The sequence below is a fragment of the Malania oleifera genome, chromosome 4 (assembly GCF_029873635.1).
Source record: "Malania oleifera isolate guangnan ecotype guangnan chromosome 4, ASM2987363v1, whole genome shotgun sequence".
Classification (NCBI taxonomy): domain Eukaryota; kingdom Viridiplantae; phylum Streptophyta; class Magnoliopsida; order Santalales; family Ximeniaceae; genus Malania; species Malania oleifera.
In genome coordinates, this window is record NC_080420.1 from 80,748,542 (window position 1) to 80,772,234 (window position 23,693).

At 35.2% G+C, this 23,693-nt stretch overlaps 1 protein-coding gene, 1 long non-coding RNA gene and 1 pseudogene across 2 annotated transcripts in view; 1 reads left to right on the forward strand and 2 right to left on the reverse strand.

Moving 5' to 3' along the window:
• The window catches only part of LOC131154366 (uncharacterized), a 22,711-nt gene extending 12,900 nt beyond the window's left edge, over positions 1-9,811 (forward strand). Inside the window, exon 2 of the long non-coding RNA XR_009136427.1 lies at positions 9,321-9,811. This is a non-coding gene — a long non-coding RNA (uncharacterized LOC131154366). The remainder of the gene's footprint in view (positions 1-9,320) is intronic.
• Positions 9,812-14,242: 4,431 nt separating this feature from the next.
• Positions 14,243-23,693, reverse strand: part of LOC131154367 (putative pentatricopeptide repeat-containing protein At1g12700, mitochondrial) — a 73,607-nt gene continuing 64,156 nt past the window's right edge. The window contains exon 5 of the transcript XR_009136428.1: positions 14,243-15,641. The gene's annotated coding sequence lies outside the window, so the exon portion shown is untranslated. The remainder of the gene's footprint in view (positions 15,642-23,693) is intronic.
• Positions 18,480-18,598, reverse strand: LOC131154621 (5S ribosomal RNA; annotated as a pseudogene).

Below are 23,693 nucleotides of genomic sequence, written 5' to 3' on the forward strand. Positions count from 1 at the left end.
AGTTGTTTAATTCATGAGGGATACAAACACATGTTTAATATTCAAATAAATTTAATATTCCAATATTAGTAACTAAATTACATGCAACAAATAAAATTCCAAATTCCCTTAATATTTTTTTTAATAAAAAAATTGTATTATAATTTGGGAATTAATTTTATTCTCTAGTTGTACAAGCATAAACCAACATTGAAATTTTAAATTTTACATGCTAATGACATAACGCAAGAACTACAAACACTCCAAGCAAGCATATATAAACAAGAAATACGATATAATAAATATTCGACTATTAAGGTCAAGCAGCTTGCATCATAACACCGTGAATCTTTGTTTACATAGTGTCGAGGTTCGGTAGGGCCCTGGGTCTAAAGCCCTCGGTGGGGTTCAGCCTACTCGGTCAGGTCGTAGGGGTCCAGGTAAATTTAAATTCAAATTCAAATTCAAATTTAAATTTAAATTCAAATTCAAAAAAGGAACAAAAAATTGCATCACTATTTTAGGGTTTTTCTTATTTTTTGCCACTGCTATGCACACGTTGCAACTGTGCCTCCTTCTCGAATGAAGCTGCATCATATTACAAAATCCTATGCCTCCATAACCAGAGTTCACATGCTACGAATCTTGTAATAAACAATCGCAATCATAAAACATACATTCGTGTGATAAAGCTGCATCAGATTACAAAATCCTATGCCTCCATAACCGAAGTTCACATGCTAAGAATTTTGTAATATACAATCGCAATCACAAAACATACATTCATGTGACCATAATTGCTGGACAAAATGCTACAAAACAGAGGTTAGTGCTTACACCCATTCTACCCTAAGTATGCATTGATTCGATTTTCAAAGAACACGGTATTATTATCCGTATACAGTATCAATCGAGGCTCTAATACCAATTAAAGGGACTTGTGGAATAGCCCTAAGATCTAATTGTAGAGCATAAAGATAACAAAAAAAAAATCAGATCATACAATCCCTAATTATGTAATTAAGATTATACCTGCGAGATCTGTCTGGTTTGATATCAAGTTTGCAAGTATGAAAACGAGCTCTTGAAGACGACCAAGAATTTTCTACTGTATTCCTTGAACATGCCTTGCTCCTGAGAGAGTGGACTTGTAAGCAGCTGCTAGGGTTTTCTTTTATCATGAAAATGTCTGCCTCTGTGAGAGTTTTCTTGTCTCCCTTAACTGCTAAATGGAGTGCCTGTATATATATATAGGTTACAATAGGGATCTTTGAGCAAATATGATTAGGGCTTCCCACGTAATTAAAAATTCCTAACCTGACTCGAATTCATCCTTAATTACGTTAATTATGATTCATACCACTAAAGAATTATAATTGCACTCTCAATCATACTCGAAATTAAATTTGGAGCTCCTATTATTAAATACTTATTATCTTCCCACGTAAAGATTACAAATACCCGTCTATTAAATTAAATTACTGACAATTTAATTAATTAACATATTAATTCCCTGAGACCTTCCACTTAACTTATTTGATGTCCTGGATTCAAAATCCACCTACAGGGTTTGACACAATCAAAACTTATAAGATTCCTCAAAGGGGTATCATCAATCCCAATATCGGGATGTGGATTCCATCAATAATTAATGCTCATCATACAAATAATGTCATCACCCAACTCACTGAGTATTTTGACTCATAAAAAGTCTCACTTTTCTATGAATCAAAGTAATAAACATTATATGCACATGTCCAATAATCATATTAGGATTAAGAGCATAATCACTCACAATAACCATGAGGTATTAATTGTTTTGTATAGTCAGTATAAAAACAATTACCCCAAGACGGTCGTGTTCAATACACACAAAGTGTACTAGCACAAGGAGTTGGAACTGTACCATTCCCAATAGTCAAGATAGACCTATTAAAACCTTGTACTACAGTCCTACCAATGGTGTGCCCAATTTCATTTAAGATTATGAACAATAAACTTATATTCTATAAGAATTGATGATCTAATCTTCTGTGTATAAGTCGTACTCTACACATTAGATCACCTACTATATAGAATAAAAGACACACATGCATAATCATTTAATAAATAATGTCAGGCAAACATTATTCACAAAGATTCTCATTAAAATTGAATAACTGAAGTTATTAATAAATACTAAAATCGATAACATAAAACATGTCTTTCAGTATAATTCCCTAACAATATGAACTAAAGGATGACATTGATGTTTAGGCACATCTGACTGCAATCACTAGAAGATTCGATGTTATGGAGATGGAAAAAGTGAAGGCAGTAAATAAAGCTGCGAAAGTTTTTGCTTTATATGCTAACACAAGTCATAAAATGTTGGAATGTCTTGCTTTGCCGATTTATCACGAGAATGGTACAGAGCAGCCTCAGAATGTAAGCTGGGTGGGTTGACCTTAGAATCCACCAGTCTCAAACACTTACACTCCAGCATAGCGGAATCACTCTAATTTTTCATGGAGAAATGATCTAAGATAATCAAGGCAGCCAACTACACTTTCTCAGGGAACTTTTTAGCAGTTCCCCGTGGCTCAATATCAACAGCCTTTTCAACCTCCTATGAAATCATTGGATGATACAATTACTCAGATGGCTGCCACCTTTCAGCAATTTATGGCAAGCCAAAATATAACCAACACTTAGAATTCTCAGGCCATAAATAAAATCAAAGGCATACTTAGCAAAATGATGACTACTCTGAACACTTTAGAGAAGGGTAAATTTCCAGCTCAAACTCAACCCAAACCACAAGTGTACAAGAAGTCACAGGGGCATTTAGTTGATAATGAATATGTAAAACTAGTGAAAGTTGTTATCACAGTTAGGAGTGGTAAGAAAATTGAGCAGGTTGTACCAAGGCCATTAGCTGAAAATGATCCTAAGCCTAATAAACATCCAGATGCCTAGGAATATGCGTCGGAGTCATCTAAGGCTTATGTTGACCAAGGTGGTGATCAACAAAAGGAGATTGAGCCTTTGGGTTAGAAAATTAAGGAGTTAAGGAAGGACTATGCCCCTACAACACCATACCCTCAGATATTATTATCGGCTACTAAGAGTAAGCAGCAAAAAGAGATTTTTGAGGTGTTCAAACAGGTGTAAATTAACATTTCACTACTGGAGGCCATTATGTAAATTCCTTTTTATGCCAACTTTCTGAAAGAGCTATGCATAGTGAAAAGGCAGTTGAATGTGAAAAAGAAAGCCTTCTTAATGGAACACGTTAGTGCAATCATCCAGCATGAGACGAATCCAAAGTATAGAGATCCGAATTGTCCTACAATTTCCATTGTGATTGGTAAGTCCCAAATTTTTAGAGCTTTGCTGGACTTGGGCAGTAGTGTGAACCTATTGCCATACTCACTTTATAAGCAACTTGGACTGGGAGAGTTAAAGGAAACTAAACTTATGCTGCAATTAGCCGATAGGTCAATCAAGAGACCGAGGGGAGTTATGGAAGATGTGCTTGTAAAAATTGACAGATTTTACTATCCAGTTGACTTTGTAATTTTGGATATGCAGTAGTCAAATGTCAACAATTCTCAAGCACTTGTCATCCTTGGAAGACCATTCTTGGCTACATAAAATGCATTGATCAATTGTAGAAGTGGTGTTCCGAAGCTTACTTTTGGGAACATGACACTTGAGTTGAATGTCTTCAACGCTTGCAAAATGTCGAGCCATTTTGATGACACAAGCGATACAAATGCTGCAAAGATTTTGGCACCTACAGAAATTAATGGTTCAATTCTCCCCTCCCTTGATGATGAGTTTATTTTTCAAACATCTGAATTTTTATTTAATGAGGAGACTAACCCTGCTAATGAAAATTTCCTTGAAACTTTGGATAGTTTGGTAGATTTTTCTTCACCACTTGAGGTACAAGTTACAGATGCTAGATGACAACCCCAGTTTGAGACTTAGTCACCACTGGACATACTTAAATTTTAAGAGGAGGAAGTTCACTAGCTGGAACTGAAACCACTCCCTAAAGATTTAAAATATGTCTTTCTTAGTCCTAAAGAAGGCACCTTCCCAGTGGCGATCTCCTTGAAGCTAAATCAAAAAGATGAAGCCCAATTACTGGTGTTGACCTTATAGGTCATATCCCGTTTTGATTATGACAAATACTCTGATATTTATTGGTTGATGAGTTTGTGTGCAGGACCAATTGAAAGTATCATATAGTGCACGCACATAGGCTTAAAGAAGACAAAGACCCAGAATGTTTATTCATTGTAATTTAATTAAGTTGTTATTTGGGTTTGTAATAATTAAAGCTCAATGATATGTAATAATTAATGTATTACATGCATGATAGGGTAGACAAGCTCAAATGACCATAGGGAAACCAAATGACCGTAAGGCAGTTGACCGACGTCGAATTTTTTCGGTCAGCTCTCAAAGACCTTAGACTGGCCATAAGACACTATTATGCATGAAAATGTTCTCTATTGACTTAAAATTAATCATTATATGTATAGGGACAACATTATAAGTGGAATAGGATCGAAATTCCCAAGGATGGCATGTTCGGTCGATTGAACTCAGTTACACTGAGATCTTTGGTCGACCAAACTCCCACTGGGTCAACAAGTTGACCTCTCGGTCGACCGACCAGATATATACAGGCAAGACCTGGTCGATAGAACCTCCTCCAGTCAACAAGTTGACCTCTTGGTCGATCGACTAGAATTATATTGGTCGACCGAACCCCCATGTGGGAAATGTCAACTGCTCGGTCGACCATACATCATTGTTCAAATTGACCTGGTCGACCGAACTACACGAAATTGGAAAATCACCCTTGAACCATACAAGTCCGATCGACCATCTTTCTTGTTCAAAATACTCCCGGTCAACCGAACCTTAAGTTTGGGTGACCAATGCTCTCGGGTTGGCGAATTTTACTTGAGGTTAAAAACGTTTTTATTTCTACTAACCTCACTTGAACTTTTCCTAAAATGACTAATATGTCTCGAACGGTTATAATTTTGGGGAATTCTATATATACCCCCTCATTTATAAAAATTAGTCAATGGTTAGCAATCTTAATTAGCAAAACTCTTCTGAAATTCAAAAACTCCTACTTCCATTTTTAAGCCTCCTACACTCATTCTTACTCACTTTTATTACTTAAATTTTTTTGTAAGTGTGCTTGAGTGTTCTTCTCATAGGCTTAAGCTCTCTCTTGTTCTTGTTGATTGAAAGTATTTTATTAGAGAGCAAAGCTTTAAGTTTCCGTAAAAGACTTTGTTAATAAGTCTTCCTTAGGAATACTTCATTGGGCTTTTGGGTTTTGCATTGTCATTACAATACTCAAGGAGTTCATATTGGATTTTGATTGCTAAAAATATTTTATACATCATGTTCAAGAATATCTCTTGTGCTTGTCTTTGAGAAATACATTTTGAGATATTTGCTAGAGTGCTGAAAAATCTTTGTTGCTATATCGTTTTTTTTGATATCATCATCTTGACAAAAAGATTAAATTATTTTTCAAATCATTTTTAAATATCTTTTGTAGTTTATTTTGAGAAAAAACTTTTGTTGAGATATTTGAAGTATACTTGTGATCTTTGCTAGTACATCGTGATTGAGAATATTATTTTTGACACAAAGATCCTATCACTTACACTCTCACATACTGATTGCATTATTTGCATAAAGCTTTGAGAGTAGATACTAAGACCACATTAAGCTCATCTTATCATATCATTTGGTGATGTATTGATTACATTGGTACATAATCTGCCTAGTTGAGAAGCATATTTGTTGTACCCTGTTATATTAAGAAATTTGTTGTATTCCGGGCGTGGCTTAAGGGGCAGTAATCCAGTTTGATAAGGATTGGTTGTAAAGGTTAAGGTCAGCCCTATGTTAATTGATTTTGTTGGGAATAAAGAACAAATTCCCGAAACCTGTGAGAAACAAAATAGAGAAAAATAACGCCAAAGAAAATCAATCACACGCACAAGACAATATTTATGTGGTTTGGCAATTTCGCCTACGTCCACGGAGTTGCAAGGATTTCAATATTATCAGGAAGAAAACACAGAGAGTGCGGCGATACAATGCTCTCCCTCTCGCTCTCTCGCAGGTACAACCCATAAAACCCTAATCACCCATAAAACCCTAATCACCCGAAAGCAATCCTTTTTATATGTTGCGCCTAGGGTTCCGTTCTAAATGGGCTCCAAAAAACACAACTAGGCTCCACAAAAGCCCAACAGATTTGATTGTAAAGGTTGAGGTCAGCCCTATGTTAATTGACCCAATTGTAAAAGTTAAAGTCAGCCTTGTGCTAATTGAACTGGTTGTTTAGGTGCTGCTCCACCCGTTAAGTGAGTTTATAGTGGTAATCCTTGTGCTTGTTAGTTAAGGCGGGGACGTAGGCAGTTTACCGAACCTTGATAACATTTCTGGTGTCTTCTCCTTTACTGCTTGATTGTGCATGCTTGGTTAAATTTCTATTGTAGTTTAAGTTCCGTTGTATATTTACATTGATTTATTTTATATGTACTAGATTGACCTTAAGCTTGTGTAATACTGATGTTAGTGGATTGACCTAGAGGATAAATTTTTTAAATACCAAGTCACCCCCTCCCCTCTTGGGATTGCACCAAAGCTAACAACTAGAAGTCTTAAGAAAGCATTGAGATGCAATTAGGTGGACAATAGCCGACATCAAGGGTATTGATGCTGTTGTATGTACACAAAAAATCCATCTTGAGGATGATGCTAGACCAGTTCGAGATGCTCAACGTAGGCTTTCCCTACCATGAAAGAAGTTGTAAAAAAGGAAGTGCTCAAGCTGCTTGCAGTGGGTATCATTTACCCCATCTCAAACAGTAAGTGGGTAAGTCCAACTTAGGTAGTACCAAAAAAATATGGCTTGATGGTTGTCAAAAATGAGAAAAATGAATTAATCCCAACTAGGATGGTCACTGGCTGGAGGATGTGTATTGATTATAGAAAACTTAATTCATCCAATAGCAAAAGACCATTTCCCTTTGCCATTTTTAGACTAGATTTTAGAACGTGTGGTTGATAATGCATTCTATTATTTCTTGGATGGATTTTCTAGGAATTACCAAATTGTTGTAGCACCCAAGGACCAGGAGAAGACCACCTTCACCTGTACTTTTGGCACCTTTGCTTTCACTAGAATGTCTTTAGGTTTGTGTAATGCTCCAACTGCTTTTCAGAGATACACAATGAGTAGTTTTTCTGATATGATTAAGGATGTTTGTGAAATATTCATGGATGATTTCTATATTTTCATAAAATCTTTTGAGAATTGTTTACATAATTTGGCTTGTGTTTTGCAAAGACATGAAGAATAAAAATCTTTTGCTAAAATTGGGAGAAATGTTAGTTAATGGTCATTCTTTAGGCCATATAGTTTCTTCTAAAGGTATGAAGGTCGGCAAGGCAAAAATTAACTAATATGTAAACTCCTTATCCCTAGGACAATTAAAGATATTCATTCTTTTCTTAGCCATGCTGGCTTTTATAGATGATTTATTAAGGGGTTTAATTCTATTGAAAAACCTTTGTGCACCCTTTTACAAAATAATGTTGAATTTGTTTGGACCAATGAGTGCCAAAGAGCTTTTGATACCCTTAAGGAATCACTTACCACCGCCCCCATTTTGCAACCCCCACAGTGGGACCTTTCTTTTGATATTATGACTGATGCAAGGGACCATACTTTAGGGGCTGTTTTGGGCCAGCGTGTGAATAACATGCCTTCTGTGATTTACTATGCTAGTAGGACCTTAAATGATGCCCAAAAAAATTACACCACTGTTGAAAAAGAATTACTTGTTGTGGTTTTTGCACTTGATAAATTTCGGGCCTACATTATTGGTTCTTCTGTTGTTATTTTCACCCACCATTCTGCCTTGAAGTATTTGTTGGCTAAGAAAGATGCAAAACCACGCTTAATCTGCTGGATTTTGCTACTTCAAGAGTTTAACATCACCATCAAGGACAAGAAAGGAGTTGAGAATGTGATGGCTGACCACCTCTCCAGATTGCCACTATCCTCCTGTGCAAACGTTAGCCCTCCTCTTGCTGATAGTTTCCTAGATGAGTAGCTATTTGTGGTTCAAAATGCTCTCTGGTTTGTTGACAAAGTCAACTACTTGGTGACTGAACAAATGCCTTCTGACTGGTCCACCCAAAAGAGGCACCGATTTCTCTCTGATGTATGGCGTTTCTACTTTGATGATCCATACCTTTTCAAATATTGTTCAGGTCAATTAATTCAAAGGTGCATTCCTAATAATGAGTTTTCTTCTATGTTGAGATTTTGTCATATGGGTGCATGTGGTGGTCATTTTTCAACTAAAAAAATAGTAGCTAAAATTTTGTAAAGCAGGTTGTACTGGTCTTCCATGTTCAAAGACGCTTACAATTTTTGTAAGCCGTGTGAGGCATGTCAAAAAGTAGGATCCATTAGTAAAAGAGACACGATGCCCCTTTCCGCTATTCTTACCTTAGAATTTTTTTTTTCCTGTTGGGAAATTGACTTCATAGGGCCTTTCCCAACCTCCTTTGGAAACACCTTTATTTTATTGGTGTAGATTATGTCTCAAAATGGGTTGAGGTTGTCACTTGCAAAACAAATGACCACCATGTTGTGCTTAAATTTTTACACTCTCTATTTGTTCATTTTGGCATGCCTAAAGTTATCATTAATGATAGGGGTACTCATTTTTACAACAAACCATTTTATTCACTCATGAAAAAATATGGCTTCACACACAGAGTTTCCACTTCCAATCATTCCCAAACAAATGGGCAAGCTGAATTGGTAAACAGAGAGACAAAAATAATTTTGGAGAAAACTATTAATACTAATAGGAAAAATTGGTCAATTGAGCTTCTCGATGCCTTACGGGCTTATAGGACAAATTTCAAAACTAATATAGGGATGTCTCCTTATAGATTAGTTTGTGGAAAAGCTTGTCATTTACCTATTGACATTCAACATCAAACTCTTTGGGCTATAAAACATGTTAACATGTCACTTGATGAAACTTCATGGTTGAGAAAGTTGTAGATAAATAAATTGGATGAAGCTTGTCGAGATGCATATGACAATGCCAAGTTAGCGAAGGAGCACATGAAGATTTTACATGACAAAAAGATCCACCTCAAGCATTTCACGCTTGGCCAGGAAATTCTTTTTTACAACTCTCGTTTGCATATTTTTCCTAGTAAATTGAAATCTCGTTGGACTAGTCCCTATATTATAACTAACATTCATTTTCATGGAACAGTGGAAATTCAGAATCCAAAGAGTGGTACATCGTTCATGGTGAATGGTCAGCACCTTAAGCCCTTTATTTCTACTTATGATCCTGGTGATGAAACTTTGTTTGTCCAGACACCTTGTGACTATTGAATGTTGGTTTCTTTTGTTTTTTTTGGGAAAAAAAAAAAAAAACTGCATGAGCAAGTAAGGGCAACTCAGTGAAATTTCCTGAGTAAGGGGCTAGGAGATGGACGTGGTGCATTTTCTTTTAGTTTCAATTTTTTTGTCTTTTACTTCTCTACCCAGGTACTTTTCTACTTCTCTCAGTATCACTCTTTTGCTTTTCTTTTCAATCATTGAGAACAATGCTACCTTTTAGTTAAGGGTGGAGGAGAAGTTACTTCTTTGTTTGCATGCTTTAGACATATGTTGGTCTACTTTGGGGAAGTGCTAGTATTGAACTCAAAGCATACTAAATTCCTTATTGTTGAATCTTACATGCTAGAAATTGTTTTTTTAAGACATGGAACAAGTAGAATGTAGTGCAAATCAAAGTTTAGATCAAAAAAGAAACTTATCCATTTTAATTAGTTTCAACCAAAGGAAAGATGTTAAGAGTTTTGCTAAAACACACACAACACGGGTCGGAATACTTAGAAAGACTACCTTGGGTCATTATTTATTGATTTACACTTCGGTTATTTAAGACTCTAATGAACCATATCCTAATGGCTTATAAAGAAGTTTGAAGTGAATTAAAATGAGAAACAAGTTAGGGATCAATTGCAAAAGGAAAAGAAAAAAAGAAAAAGAAAAAGAGCGAAACATTTGTGTATTGAAAAAAACTACCTATTACTGAGGTCTTGAAAAAATAAGAAAGTAAGTGTCTTCTAAAATGTAATAGCGTGAAAGCCACCATTGTACATTTGTATATTGGAAAAGGCTACCTATGACCGGGGTCCTTAGTAAAAAAAATAGGTACCTTCTAAAGTGTAATAGCGTGAAAGCCGCCACTAAAATGGTTTTGAATTAGAGTAAGATCATGCGGTTATCTTAGATTAACTGTTGTGATTGAAACTGTTAATGCCTCTTGGTGGTCAATCTTGAAATTCTAACCTTATTCCCTACACGCGAACTTTTACCTTGGTTGAATAACTAAATAGTGTATAAATCTCTCAGTTGATACTAAATTCAGATTAATCTATTTCTTGTGTTCCTAAACTCAACAAATTATTTCATGACATGCAATTTTCAAATATACAGGAGTTATAGTTGATACTTCCCCTTGTGCGAGCGCATTCACGTTATTTGCTAGAAACTATAAAATTAGATTAAATGCCCAAGTTATGCATATTATTTTAAATGGAGTTCAATTTATAACATTAGGATTTTTATTTTAATTTTGTCCGTAAATTTACAAACACTTGCGTTTAATTATTGTAGGGCACTTTCGAGAATTGAAGGTGAAACAAAAATGCAAAAGGTGAAGGCCCCATGCAATTTAAAGCCATACAATTGGAATGAAGATGAATTAAATGCAGCACATGCAATTGAATAAACCATGCAATAATTGTATTCAACATTGCATGAAAGAGGGGCCAAATTCAATGCAAATGGAGGCCCATGCGAAAAAGAAAAGAGAAGGCTATGAGGAGCCGTTTTTTAGGAGAATGGGCAGCAGTTTTTATTGTGTAAACTTGCATGGGCCATGCAAGTGGCTAGCTCAAAAGAAGATAAAATCTGCTGCCCCATGCACAGCTAAAAACATAGGGCAGCCATAGGGTTAAGGGAGAGGAGAGGCTGGGCACATAAGGAAAAGGAGAAGGGGCTGTGCATAAGAGGAAAGGCTGGCAACCGTGAGGAGAAGCAAAAAACACAGCTATGTGCAGAGAGAGGAAAGGGGTGATGTCATGGAATACGAAGGGAGACAACAACTGGTCGTGGGTTAAAAAGAGAGACAACAACAACTTTAAATGCTATGTTGTGCGCAGAACACAGAGAGGGACAACAACTTCCTCTCTCCTTTTCACCTTTTCTCCTTTTCTCTTTCCTCCTCCTTCTCTTCCTCTATCCTTTTGTTTCTTTATTTTTAATGCCCATTTTAATTCATTGTTTTGAATACTTTATTGTTGGATTGAGTCGCTCCTTTATTTTTATTGTCATGCACTTTATTGTTTTAAATGAGTTATGGTTAGATTAATTTGTTCCTTTATTTTTAGTATCCATTTAGTTTATTATTTTTGAATGATTTATTGTTGGATTAATTTGTTGTATTTTTTTTTTATGCAATTTGCTAATTTGATTTGTGTTTATGGGTTGTTTTACAACTCAAGGGGATTAGAACCTAGTTCAATTTCAAGGTGCACACAAGGTGTTTGAAAAAATGCCCCTTAGAGCATAAGTATTATACTTTGCCATTTATTGTTGGAACTAGATGGATTAGATAATGTTAATGATTATGGTTTAACTCCTTAAGCAAGGATAACCATAATTCATTCAACACACGTCCTCAAATTCCTCTAATTTAGGGATAAGAGTAGTGTTAGTGCCAAGGGCATCGAAGCATAAATCCTAAACATGTTATGTAGTTGTTGAGATTTAAGGTGTACTCCTAAGAGGGGGGTGAATTGGGTTTTAAAATTTTCTTTTCAAATACCTTAGTTAAGCATTAACCTTTTCAAATTAATTTGATATGATCACACAACCACAACAAATCTTATTAGCCACCTTACTAAACCAACCAACAATCCTATGTATAAATGTAACTATATTTTAAATTCAAATTCAAACCTCAACACTTCAAAAGATAAGTAGTATTCAAGATTAGATTTTCTTTTCAGTATTTGTCACTGAAAATATTAATATATAATTTTAGAAGATTGATTTTAAATACCCTGAAATTTTCCTTCAATGAAATAATCTATTTCACAAGATATCCCTCAGCTGTGATATTCAGCAATTTAGTATTTAAGCTTAATTTGAATTTCAATCCAACAAAGACAATCAATATAGTTTCTTGATCAAAATCAGTATTCCAGCAAATCCCCAATATCCATCAAGTTCTCAACAATTTAAATAATCATACACTCAATTTATATACTTGCAAGAATGTAAAGAGATTAAGGGAAGAAGAGAGGAACACTAGATTTTTTACAAGATTCGGCCAACAACCTACATCCTTGCCTCAAGCAACACGCTGTGAGGATTCCTTTCCAACTTCTTTACCAAGAGAAGTTACATCCTCTCTCGCTTCAAGGTGGAGATCCCCCTCTAACGAGAACACCCCTCTCGCTAGGCAACAATCCAACAATCCTGAATCGTCAAACAAAAATAGAAACAAGGAACAACTTTGTTCGTACAAGTTATACTCTCAGTTAGAGCAGATTTGTACAATTTAAATTCAGTGTACTTCAATCAAAAACAATGTAGAAGATGAAGCTCAAAGTAATATCACCAGAGTTCTGATTTTAGAGTGAGGAATTCGTGAAATTGAATCATAACTTCAATAAGATTTCAACAATAGCACAATATAGCTTTCAGCAAAACATCAGTAGGCTTTCAGCAGTGAGATTTCAAAATATAATTCGTATGTGCTTGTATGTTCTACCCTAATTTGAAAAAATATCTTATATATATATATATATATATATATATAGAGTAGAAAAGTTTCTTACCGTTTTCCCCAACTTTCCTCTTAGTTTGGGAGTCAAGAAATCAATTTTGGAAACTTTACAAACGTTGTTTTAAAGTTATAACATAACCTTCAGTCGACTATGACCCAAGGGTCAGTCTTTTGATCTTTTTAAGTTCAGCGTATTTTGAAAATCCAGCGTTGAGTCAGTTGATTGGACGTTAGTGAGTCAGTCGCTTGCTCCAGTTTTGTTTGCTTATGAATAATAATAACAATATGTCAGTCGCCTGATGTTAAAACATCAATCGCCTATCCTCTTGTTACTTTTTAGTTTTTCAAAATTTGATTTCAAAACTTAGCTTTAACCTTGTAAAACTCATTTGAGACTTTATGAAAATATTTTCCATGATTTTAAAACAAAGTCTCTAAGTCAAAGGTATTTCCTAAGAGCTTCAAACATCAACATTGAATTTGTGAAGTATTTACATGAGACTTTTATAAATAGAACTATCTAAACACTAAGTCTTCATGCTTTAGCTTCCATTCTATGTCTAGCTTGAACTTTTTCTTAAATATGCTTAAACTTCATCATTACTCATGACTTTAAGCACAAGCTTCATTCATCCTCTTCAAACACTTGAACTTGAATTCATGGATACTTTTGAAGCCTTGAAATTTACTTAATCGACCATGTTAAGTACCCTTGATTTGTTATCATCAAAACGAGATTATATCTTGTCAGGCCAACAATCTCCCCCTTTTTAATGATGACAAATAAGGAGCAAAAATATGTAAGCCTTAATAAGGCTCCCCCTTACAATAAGCATAGTCTTAACAAGATTGTAGAGTAATAAGATTGCATATCAGAGTTCAAAATAACTTTCAGCAACGGACATATGTCATGATATTAACATTTATCAAATATAACTCTCCCTGAATGAAATATATGCCTAATTCAATAAAATTCAAATTTTATTCATGAAGTTAAGTTTAAACCATGTATAGAGTGAAGCTAATATCATTATATCATCTCATCATGATCAATTGTGTGTCTAAACTTTATTCATGAAGTTAAGTTTAAACCATGCATAGAGTGAAGCTAATATCATTATATCGTCTCATCATGATCAATTGTGTGTCTAAACTTCATGCTTCATGCTCAGTTCATGCTCAACTTTGTCTCAGTTTTGCCCAAACTTCTCCCCCTTTTGACATTAATCAAAAAAAGGATAAACTAATACGAATATCATGCAAAGGTACTAAGGACCAAAAATCAGCATTCAGGTCTCAATAACAAGGTCCATAACTCAGCATGTAATTCATAAGACAATCATAACATAGTTATCCATCATTTAACATGTGAAAGATATTCAATGTAATCCAATTACAGCATGTGAAATAACATAGTCAAAAGAAACAGAAAAACAAAAAGAGCAAAAACAGAATAGAAGAGCAGTGTCAAACACAAATATTACAACCCGAGTTAGTTCATTCAAAGAAAATAACTACACATCATTGCCACCATCAGCTTCAGTTCCTTCCTCATCATCATCTTCTTTATCTTCATCATATTCATTTTTAGTATCACCTGAGCTTGCCTCCGTAGGAGCCTTGCCTCGTGAAGTAGAAGAATCGGCCATATGTTGTTCAATTCGTCCATGCCGCTGGTCAAAAGAAGTGTAATTCGCTTGAAGCAAGCTGAAACCTACATGCACTTCATCACGGAAACCAATCATCTGCTGCTGATAGGCTACAAACCACGAAGGAGTATTATCTGCTGGAGGAGCAGCTTGTTGTGGTTCAGGAGCTTGTCTACGTCTCCACCATTTTGTGAAACCAACCTTGGTCATGTCATTCATACCCCATTTGTTTAATTGTGGTAGATGAAAATATGTCATAATGGGTTTGCTTGATAAACAGAGTGGATGGCGTGGTTACTCCAAGAAGGTCAAAGACAACATGTAGAATTTTACCGTATGGAAGAATTACTCTACGAGATTCTTCTCTCGAAAGCATCCATTTCAAGATTAAGCTTGGCAAGTCAAGATTCTTCCCCTTTAGCAGACAATACATTACAAAGCAATCAAGATAGGAAACATGGTCATGTGATCCTATTCTACGCAAGATATTGTAAGTAATGAGCTTTTGTAGGATTTGGGCCTATAAGTTCAGTTGATTATAGAGAGGAGGATGACCAAAGTAGATAGGGTCTGTAGTCATAAGCAAAGGTAGAAATTCCTTAGGTGTAAAATTTTGAGCCATAATCCATGATTGGCCAAGAGGTGGACACTCAAATTCTCTCGCTTCAATTCTTAAAAAAGCAGCTAAGCTTTGGGGGGTAATTGCAAATGATTTTTCCATGGTCTGAGTGGAGGTCACAGTGTCCCCTTTTATCATATTTGCATAAAAGATATTAACCAAGTTTGGATACATTCCTTTTGCTTGATATGTGATAAACTTTTCCCAACCTAAAGCTTTGAACATAGGCAAAATGCCTGGAAAATCCTCTTTAAAAAATTCAATGTCTAGAACCTTATTGAATATTGGTTCGGTAGCACGAATGTGGTCCCGATAAAGTTGCTTGGTGTGGGGGTGTCACTAGCCATTTCTTAATGTTGTTGCTGTCATCTTTCCCGAAGGTAGAGCCTTGATTCGTCGTAGTCTTTGTTCTTTACATGATTTTTTGAGAAAAACAAACTGGTGAAATGTTGAATTCTGCACATTCACAACAGAAGCAAAATTTTATTTTATTTTTTATTTTATCAACAAAGAGAAATTATTAAAAGAAAGACAAGGCTATCAAGGGGATGCCAATCATTTACTACAGAAACAACAAAAAACAACACAGCCATCGTTGTAAAGCATCAAGGAAATCAAGGATTACAAAAATGTTTTCTCTCAGCTAGCCCACTTTGCCAATTGGAAATCATAGATATTCAATGGTCCTCCATACCTCCCAAAAATAGCAAGGAAAATGAGAGAAATATCCTTCATTCTAACCTTGTTAGAGCAATAGAGTGGATCTCTTTCCAAGCCCAAATCCTGCCCTACACTGAAACTGTAGCAACCTACTTCTGCTTGACAATGAAAATGACCAAGCTCCAGAGGTTTCTAGTCCAAAAACAGCACAGAAGGATGTGCTCCCACCGATTCAACCTCCTCAAGGCAAAGAAAATCCCATTAATGAGAGATAATCCATTTTCCTGAAGATTATCATAGGTAAGGATCTTCTTGAGTGTAGCTTGCCTCATGAAGAAAGCAACCTTTGAGGGGGGCTGCCATTTTCGAATGAGTTTCCAAGGGAAACTGTTGCTTCGCCCAGCTAGATAGCAAAGGTGTGTATGATATGATTTGACCATGAAATTTCCACCTTTGTTCAAGGACCACTTGGGCTTATTGGAGGTAGCCTGGCACTAAATTTTGTGAAGGCTGCTGTAGAAATCTGCAAGAGTATCAATCTCTCAATCAACAATATTCCTAGGAGAGCATTTTAGAACATCCCCTAATTAGCAAGCTCCATGTGTTGGCAAATGAGGGCATCTTTATTGCAGGCAACTTGAAGATAGAAGGGCATTAAGTGCTAAGCTGGGATTCATCACACCAAATATCATGCCATAAAAACACTGCACATGACAAAAAAAAATGAAAGAGAAGAAATTCTCCTACTCTCTCCTGATGAATTTCTCAACACATGTACCATGGCCTTCAGTCACCTCTTTTCAGGCCCAGCAGTTGTGATGGAGGCATATTTGATAGCAATAACTTCACTCCACAAAAAGTTCTTCTTTATCATGAACTCTAAAGCCACATCCCCAAAAGGGCCTTATTAAAAGTGAGAAGGGATCTAAGAACAATACCCCTCTTTTGCATTCGATATTTAACACCCCTTCTCCATCTAAAAAGAGGGAGACTAGATAAAATGCTTTTAATGAACATGAGTCTGCCACCTCTTGAAAGGCAATTCCTTTTTCCAACCAACTAGCTTTCTTTCAAATCTGCCAATTATGGGGTCCCCAACTCCCTAGTCTTTGAACTTGTCTCCCAAGGGTAGACCAGGATAAGCAATAGCAAAATTTCCAATTTTGCAGCTTAAAAGACTAGCTAGCAATGGGCCACAATCACAAATCCCTATAGGAATGATTTCTCTTTTGCCCAGATTCACTTTTAAGCCTCTAACTGCTTAGAACCTGAAAAGGATGCATCTAAGATTCAGGATTTGCTCAGGTTCACCCTCACAGAAAATGATGGCTTCGCCTACAAAAAGGAGGTAGGAGACTACCATATTTCCATTAATCCTTCTGATGTTGAGCCTCTTGAGTAGGCCACCTTCATTGGCATTAGCTCAAAACTTCCATAACCATGATACATAAAAAAGGAAAGGGGTTCCACTTGTCTCAAACCATGCGAAGATCTGAAGAACATGTAAGGCAGCCATTTATTACAAGCACCGAGAACAAAGGGGTAGAGAAACATTGACAGATCCATCTACACCAGATTTCCCCAAAATCCATTCTCCTGAGGATGTAAAGCAGACATTTATAGTTCACATGGTCAAACGCCTTTTCCATATCCAACTTACATACCACTCATTTTTCCAACCCTAAATGTAGGCATGCACATCTTCGATTGCAATAAAAGCAATATCCATGATCTGTCTGCCTACTACAAAAGCATGCTGATGTTTCCCACTAACTTCTGAAATTGCTAATTTAAGCCTACAAGGACTTTGAACAAAAGTCACACAAGCTACAACAAGGCTGATAAGACAAAAATGTTTTTTGTTGTAAGCCACCACCCTTTTGGGATCAAGGAGACAAGAGTTGAGTTAATGCTAGACACGAATCTACCTGATCTGTAGAAGTCCTCAAAGATTAGAATATATCCTTCCTGAGAACATCACAATTCTTTTGGAACAATACCATGTCAAAACCACCAAAATCGTGGGCTTTGTCCCCATTGCAGCTCTTAAGAGCTAAAACAATTTCCTCTTCCTCAGAAGGGCTCAAATTTCAAAAGAAATTGTTGTAGAAATTGCAAATTGCCCTTTTAATTTCCCCTTCCGCCACAAGGAGCTCTCCCTCCATTTCCACTTTTGTTAGTAGTTGAATCGACAATGGACATTAGTAGCTCGGTGGAAAAAGCTGGCATTCCTATCACCCTCCTTTAACCAAAGGGCCCTGGATTTTTATATCCTTGCAATTTCCTCCAAAGTGATGACTTTGGCTAGGTATTTTTTGAGAGCAAGTCTTTTGGACCTATTCTTGCAAATCTTCTGGACTTATTCTCTGCATTAAGGCCCTCTCTAAGCTCATGTTAGGATCATATTCCTCCTTCAGGTGACATTGCCAAACAATTTTTTTTTTTTTTTTGTTCCACCACTTCAAGTTCTATTTTCATCAATTTATCAATTTTAGCTGACGTGACCACAAAGCTCCCTTCATCCTGCATCTCAAACCATCAATTCTTGACTAGGTCGACAAAACCTTCATGTTTAAGCCACCCATTCTCAAAACAAAAGGGGATTGACCCCCACCTATTCCTCTTACGTCAAAAGGAGTGAAATATGAAGACTTCCCAGAAGGTCACCCATACTAGAATTACTCTCACCCAAACACAGTTAAATGCGGAGTTCTGATGGGATCTGAGGCATTAGGGCTGGTATGACCACACCCACAATAGAAGCCAAGATCTTGCATGTACAACCCACAAGAATAACACTCAATATGATCAAGAGGTAGGTAACTACAAAGTCAACTAGAAACCCTGAAACAGGGAAAATTGCCTGATAATAGATAAACAAAACGATTGAACAAATAAATTGAAAATTTGAACCCCAAACATGCACAGAACAGCAGTCAAAGCAACATTTCCAATAGAAAGCACACAAAAATGCAATTTAAAACCTCATGATCTATTGTAGACAAAAAATAGACCACTGTAACAATGAAACAACAGCCACAACACATAGGAAAGAATATAAACAGGAAAGAGAGCATGTTGAGGCATGATAAGTGAATCACAACTACTACAAAAATTGGTAGATCATAACCAGCCCAGTTGAATACCATTACTACTGTGAGCAGCAACTCATCACTTGGATCAACCTGTTGGCCTTACAATTCTTAAAATCTTGTTTTAATGATAACAAATAAGATGAACTTAACATATTTGGTTAAGTGATGATATTTTAGGATTCAAGTATGTAAACACAAGATCAAATGCTCACAAGGATCATTCAATGCTCACATTCCAAAGAAAGATGATGAAATGAAGCTTAAAGAGTCAAAGCGTGAATTTAAAGATGATCTATTAAAACTTGAAGATTATGAGAACATGGGATGTTAAAGAAAGCTTAAAGTATATTAAAGCTTGAAGACAAGATGGAGCCAAAGAAAGACAAAGCAAGAGAGCTCAAAGAAAGACAAGCATGAAGACTTAAGTGTTTAGAAAGTCAAACGTCATAAGAAGTCTTTATGTAAGTACTTCGTATTTAAATATCTTTGTGAAAATATGATGAAAGCTCTTCTAGGGTTAATTATGGACTTAGAGACCTTATTTTAAAACCCAGAAGATGTTTTATGAAAAACCAAAGTAAGAGAGTAAAAAGGATTTTTGATACCTAAAATGAAAAATCTGAAGTTGGTATGCCCAGAAGACTGAGGTGTACCCTCAGAAGTCTGAAGATACACCATAAGACGATTGAATGTTTCACTTCAGACGTCTGAAGTATTTCTTCAGAAGACTAAAGAATTAGTTCAGTCAACTGAAGATTTATTTGTTTAAACACAGAACAGGTAGAAAACCCTCAGTTCAGTCGTCTGAGCTGGGACTTCAAAAGACTGAATCCTTAGTTCAATCGTTTGACCTTATGTCCAGACTATATTTTTTAGTGCTTTAATGAACATCAGAAGACTAAACCCGATTGTTCAGTCGTCTGAACACTATTAACGGTAAAAAAAATTAAATGTTTTAAAATTCAAATAATGGTTTCTTGTGCCCCAAATTTTCTAAAAACTTGGAAGATTCTCCAAGTAACCTTGGCCAACACGAAATTACTTTCAGTAGCTTATAAATACATGGTTTTACAAATCAAATACACACCAAGAACAAATGAATTGAAAATTTTGTTTTAGATGAAAGCTATCTTGCTGCTCTCTCTTGCTCAACTCATTGCAAAAACTGAAGTGCTGAATTTCTGAAGTGTTGGTCATCACACCACTAAGTTCTGAGTTGTTAATTCTCATTTAGAAGGAACTTGGTGAACTCTTCTTTTGAGCTTCAATTGTATTTCATATTGATATTTAAATTTTGAAGTACATAGTGATTGAAATTGTACTAATCTACTCTATGTGAGAGTGTTTCTGTACATAGCTAGTGTTTCTTGTTTCTTGACGATTTCAGGTTATTAGATCGTTGACCGAGCATGGGGTATCACTTGGAGAGGTCTTACTCTAGCCTACTTAGGGAGTGACCGAGTGTGGGGTATCACTTGGAGAGGTGTAGCTCTAACCTATTGAAGAAGTGACCGAGTGTGGGGTATCACTTGAGAGGCGTTGTTCTAACCTATTGAAGGAGTGTATAAGGTTTGTTCTGTCCGGAAAGGAACAGCATAATGGAATCCTTAGGTGGTTTGCCTAAGGCGAGGACGTACGCTGTGCATAAGCCGAACCTTGTAAAAAACGTGGTGTTATTCTCTTTCCCTATTCTCTTTAAATTCTAGCATACTTACAAACTGCGTGGATATTTTAAATTTCATGATCATAAATATTACGTAGTTTGGTAATTAAATAAACTAAAGTTTAATTTGTTTTTGGGATTGTGGAAATCGAAAGGGAGTACGTTGGTTGATCAATAATTTGTAGAAACCATAAGAGAGTACCTTGATTGATTCAACACCCAAAACTCATTAACTGAAAGTTTATTTAAAGTCTAAACTTTTGGAAAGAGTGTTGATTGTGCAGCAAATTGAGAAATCAAATCCATTAACCACAGGGCTTACATAAATTCACAGGGCTGCTAACAATGCAAAAATTCTCAAAAGCTGAAATTCCGCAAGTGCTACAAATTGTGGTTGATTGGGTATTTCTGATTGGATTAATTTGAGTTATTAAATTGATTGATTGTTTGTTTGAGTTTTGATTTACTTGAGTTGTGTTGTGATTGGTTTGGGGATTGATTAAAGTAATCAAGAACTTGCTGTGTGTTTGATAACTTAACAAGATGTCAAAAAATTCATAAAAAGAATTAAAAGAAATTTTAATAATCCAATTTACCCCCCTCTTGGGACAATTCCTTAACTTTCAATTGGTATCAAATCAGGGTTATAACAAATCCTAACAAGTAGTTATATAAAGATCTAGATGGCACATATAGGAGTAGCTCCCTTTGGAGAGGGTCAATCCTCAACTAGGTCGCCCATTTTTTGTGGACTCAACTATACCTTTTGGAAACAACGCATGAGAATCTATCATCAAACAATGGATTGGAAGGGTTGGAAGGTTGTTACACATGGTAACCTAACCCCTACCAAACTTGTGGATGGAAAAGAAGTCCCTAAAGATGAAAAAGAGATGAATGATTCAGATAATAAAATGTTGTAAGTTAACTCTAGTGCAATAAACGCCCTATATTGTGCACTTGATATTAATGAATTCAATAGAGTTATGGTATGTAAAACAGCAAAGGAAGTTTGGGATAAACTAGAAGTAACCTATGAAGGAATTATAGATGTTAGAGATAGTAGAATAGACATGCTCACAAGCGAGTATGAAACTTTCAAAATGAACCCAGATGAAACTATAACAAATATGTAAACAAGGTTCACACAAATTATAAACTTCCTCAATGCTTTAGGAAAAACATATTCAACCTATGAGATGATCTGAAAAATCCTTAGAAGACTTCCTCCAATGTGAGAATCTAAAGCTATAGCAATTGCGAAAAGAAGAAATCTCAAAAACACATCCTTAGATGAACTCATAGGTTCTCTTTCTTACCAATGAGATGACCATAAATGAAAGGAGTGGAAAAACTAAAGCTCAAGAATCTATTGCATTTAAAATAGCAAACAAAAACTCTAATAGTGAAGATGAAGAAAATGAACTAGCCCTCATATCCAAGAAACTTGCAAGAATACAAAGAAGAAAGAATAAATTCAAAAGAAAAATTCAGAACTCAAATTTAGATAAGGAAGAAACTAATAAGAAAGAAATAAAGAATTTCTAACATGCTATAATTGCAAGAAAGTTGGACACCTAAAACCGGATTGTCCAAAACTTAAGAAAGATTCTAAAAAGAAAAAGAAAAAGGCAATGAAGGTCAGTACATGGGATAATCTAAGTTCTAACAATTTAGAAAGTGAATCAAGTGACCAAGAGGTTGCTTATACTTGCTATATGGCTTGGGACGATGAGGAAAGATCCTCATCCAAATCCTTTAATAGTTCTTGTGATGATTCAGTAGAAGAATCTAATGATGAGTGTATGCCCTCTTATGAAGAACTTCAAAATGATATATTTTAGGTGCATAAAATTCTAGTTAATGTAACTAAACGATACACATCATTGAAAAACAAGAATGAAGGAGTTATAAAAGAGCTGGAATCTTTAAAATTTACTGAAAGTGAAAAAGATTTAAAAATCCAAAGACTAGAAAGCAAGAATGAAAAGGTGATAAAAGAACTAGAAGTCCTAAGATCTCAAAATCATAAGAAAGAATATATTTCTGAATTAGAAAATAAAATTCCTAAGATGTCTCAAAACCAAGAAAATGTACAAGAAAAGGGTAAAAATATAGAGAACTCATAAATAAATTATCTTAAGAAGAAAAATGAAAATCAAGCTAAAATAATCTACAATTTCACAAGAGGAAAAGAAAACTTTGATAGAATGATAGGTGTACAAAGAATATCTTCGAATAAAAAAGGCATAGGGTTCAATGGAGTAGAAAATACAAAAAGTAAAAAAAAAAGAACCTCTATATGAGGTGCTTTGCAAAAACCTCCAAAAACTATGCCAGCACCTCTTCTAATGTCTGTGCTCACACTATATGCTACCTATGTAAAAAGAAAGGACATATAAAGTTTGAATGCCCATTAAAGAGGAAAGATGTGAAATTTAAACAAGTTTGGAGAATTAAAAAAACATGTTTTGTTAAACCATCTGAACCCAAGAAAGTATAGGTACCAAGATGAAAGACAAATTCATAAACAAATGACTCCATGGATTAAGTCATTCACCTTTAAAAATTAAGAAAGCTACTTAATCCAAATCAAGGATATTAAACTAGTTGAAATATAAAATCTTAAAGATGAGTTTAAGAGTTTATTGACAATTATAACAAATAAAAATAAAAATGACATTATTGGCCAAAATCATAGGATGATTTGTACAAGGCTTAATTTAAAAAGTATTAAGAATTGGAAAGCAATATGATATGAAATCAAAAGAAAGAAAATCTAAATCAAATTAGCTTATTGCAAAAGTTATTTGAGAAAAATAAAGAATATTTAAGTTGAATGAGAAATACTTAAGAAACATGAGAAACAAATTGAGCACACTGCACAAATAATTATAATATGCTTCATGCTTATATGATATGCTGTGCTAAAATGCTGACATGTATAATCTTTATATTGCCAAAGACATGATCATGACTTGACTGATATTTATGATTTATGGCTTACTATACATTGCAAATTTGAGCATGAAATTATTGAGTATGATTATAAAGCATGAATCTTGGTATGATAAGATAATAGTATTGGTA